This window comes from Panthera leo, chromosome A1 (assembly GCF_018350215.1).
Source record: "Panthera leo isolate Ple1 chromosome A1, P.leo_Ple1_pat1.1, whole genome shotgun sequence".
Lineage (NCBI taxonomy): Eukaryota > Metazoa > Chordata > Mammalia > Carnivora > Felidae > Panthera > Panthera leo.
Window position 1 is genome coordinate 3,147,140 of NC_056679.1, and position 3,288 is coordinate 3,150,427.

At 46.0% G+C, this 3,288-nt stretch overlaps 1 long non-coding RNA gene across 1 annotated transcript; it reads left to right on the forward strand.

Annotated features, from left to right (window-relative positions):
• The first annotated feature begins 220 nt into the window (after positions 1 to 220).
• LOC122198753 lies at positions 221 to 3,084 on the forward strand. Its single transcript, XR_006193142.1, has 3 exons — positions 221 to 447; positions 769 to 1,090; positions 2,560 to 3,084. It is a non-coding gene; the product is annotated as an uncharacterized LOC122198753 (long non-coding RNA).
• The last annotated feature ends 204 nt before the right edge of the window (positions 3,085 to 3,288 follow it).

Consider the following 3,288-nt stretch of genomic DNA (forward strand, 5'->3'; position numbering starts at 1 on the left):
TCTCTTTCTCTCTCTCTCTCTCTGTTCCTCCCCACTTGTGCTCTGTCTCTCTCTCTCAAAAACAAATCAGGATTAAAACAAATTTTTTTTAAATGAAGTTTGAAAATCACTGTGATCCTTGCCATCCTTGAACTCTGGGATCTCTTTACGTCTAGCTAAGCTGGCTAGAAATGCGTAAGCTGGCTGTGAACTCCATTAACTCACTGCTGTGATTTCTGAATGTGGAGCACCCAGGACCGACCCCCATTATCACGCCACAGACAGTGACCGTTCCTCGACTCTCGTGCTGGTCTGCATCCGTGACTCCTGCTACAGAGACTCTTGAACGTGTGGCGATTTTAATGAGGCTAATAGATTTGAAGACTCCAAGTTAAGCACCCAGAAAGGACCCAAACTGGGTCACCGCTGTAACAAGATTTCTCTGTGCACTGGCCCATTCAGCATCAGGTACTCTCCGTGAGCTCTGTCGGTGACCTCTTTCCTTTTCTTTGCTTCCACTTAATCAGACCGCATGTGACCTTTGAGAGCCTAGTGCTTGGATGTTGAAAAGAGTACATGAAAGGAGAAAAACACACACACACTTTTTGGGTACATTGCCTTCGGAGGCATATTAGAATCCCTTTGAATGCTGTTTTTTTCTCATTGAAAATATCAAGTCTGTTTTCTATATAAACAGGCATTTTCTTTTATCTTGGTGATATTGTTTTACATTCCAACCTTATGGCTTAAATATTTTATTTGTCTGAAAATCTTTTTTTTTTTAAACAGGGGCTGATTATTTCAAACCATCTCACTCATGTCGGAAAAGAATTGTTAGTGACCTTTCTTTCAACTGAGGAGGAAGACAAATATATAACTAGTATTTTCCCCCCGTATTATTTGCAACGGTGAGTCATACATACTTTCTGTGGGTTCGCACAACCTGAAGTCGAGACAGAAGAAGAAGATGACTTTTCTGAGTATCCACCCCATGTGGCATTTGCACGAAGATGCTTGCCTACGCCACCATCTTGAGGGACAAAGAAATGATTTCAGTATTTCCAGTATTTGCAAACTGGGTTTATCGACCCATGGGGAAATGACAGAGCAGGTACGGCATCTCTCTTCTGTTTTCGCTGGGCTCCTGAACCTCATGTCTTGTCTCTGTCCTGCTTCCTGCCCTTTCACCCCTTCCCCATTATCTCATTCCGTAGGGATGCCCTCTCACACCCTGGCCTTGGGAGACAGGGAGACAACGAATCCCAAGCAGGCTCCATGCTGCCATCACCGATCCAACACGGGGCTCAAACTCATGAACTGTGAAATCGTGACCTGAGCCCAAATCAAGAGACATTTAACATGCTAAAGTCACCCAGGCGCCCCTAATTATAATATACAGCAGGGATGCCAAACTTTTTCTGGAAAGGCCAAGATCCAGGCTCTTCCTGTCCCCGTTTCTGCTTGCAGTATTTTACCCTTAGGGTCTACACCCCCCCAAATGCGATGGCTCACCATGAATCCACTTCTGCTCTCTGTTGCTTTCTGCAAGCTGAGACCTTGAACGGATGGAGAAGGAGAAGTGTCGGTGGGGTGGGAGAATTCCAGCACTCTGGAGGCCTCGCCACATCCTTCCGTGTCAAATTCATGACCCACAGCAGAGGGCCAATCTCGGGGCCTCTCCTATTTCTGAGCTGGTTTGCCTGCTCTTTGACAGCTGGGAGCTTTAGCTCCAGCTCTCTTCCGGTTGTTCAGAACTTCTCCCAGCTTCTGGAATAAATTTAATTGCTGGCCCTCATTTTTGGTCAGTGGTGTCAGAAATATATACTTCCTCTGTGTCTTTCCAGCTACACCGCTGAGGGGTTGGGAGGGGACTTGTTAACCACATATAGAATGTAATCCTGGACCCCTTTTCTTGCTCATGGCATGCCTTTCTGTACTAAGTGGCCCCGGCCTGGGGACAGAGTAGAGGCTCTGGAACGGCACCCTCACCGATGGCAGGCCCTCAGGGGACATTATCTGTAAAGTCGTCTGTGTGGTTTTTCCAGACCTTGAGTTTCACGACATAATAGTAGCTCTGTAGATATAAATGGAGTAATAACAATACATTTTAAGTGACGCGTGAGCTATGAGGTATTAGGACTTTGTCGCAGTGATGTCACTGACCTCAATAGTTGGAGGTCAAGAGTTGTATAAAAACTGAATGTATTTGGAAAGCAGTTTTATCCTCCAAGTGGGATGTGCTTGAAGAAAGCTACCACAACCTAACTTTTATCCTTAGACACCTGGGGACTCCAGGTAGATCTTGAATATTCACGACAGAGTAAGAGGAAACCGAATCAGTGGGAGGACCGGTAGTGGGGTCCTGGACCTAGCTAAGCCAGACCCTCCTGTTCTAGGAAAACCCAGCACACTGGTCCACTTAATTTAGAGATTATTCCCAAATTTGATTGTAGTGACTACGGGTGAGGCATAGGGGCACAAAGTAAAGAGACTTATCTGAGGTCACAGGTTAGTGTCAGAGATTGGACTAGACCCTAGGTGAACGGGGTGCTATCCATTTTTCCCTGCTCATGTCCACAGTGCCTAAAGTCGACTCATCAGTTTCTCGCGTGGCCCGCTCACGAAAGGCCCTTTGTCTCATATGCCCTTGTCCGTCCTCAGAGGGCCCAGCACAGAGCCTTGGCCATAACGACCACGCAAACAATATTCGCTGAGGAAGGTAGATGGAGCAGATGCGCTTCCTAATCTCCAGCGTCTCGCACCCCTTTGTGTGCTCGTGTCCCCAGGTCGAGGCAAGACACCGTGTCTCGCGATTATCCACAACAATTTTCTCCACAATACAAACTGTCAAGGTCAATTATGCGTCACTTAGGTGTTTTCATCTTAGCACAGAAATGTTCTTTTTCTTGCCCTCCTGGAAGAATTTCACAAGAATTGCAGAGGCTGACTAAACGATTGCAGAATTTCTGCATTTCTGCCAAATTGCGTTGAAGAATAACAACAAAAATAAATAGCATTCGTCCTAAAGTCATGTAGGAGCAGGTTCAGGCAGAGAACAAAGCGTGACATGTGGGAATTGGCCAACGCACGTGGTTCTCACAACACTGGCTCTATTGTCAGCAATGATAAAACCCGAGAAAAGGCCTTGGCAAGTCTGCGGTACATTTATTTGTTTTTGAGCTTTGATAATGGGTTGGCTGTGATGTGATCTTTATTACACCGTGCAATGTAAAATGCAGCTTGTTTTCAAAAGCCGTTGCCAGTGACTGACAGATATTTATTTCAATGACAGCCAGTGATCTGAACGTC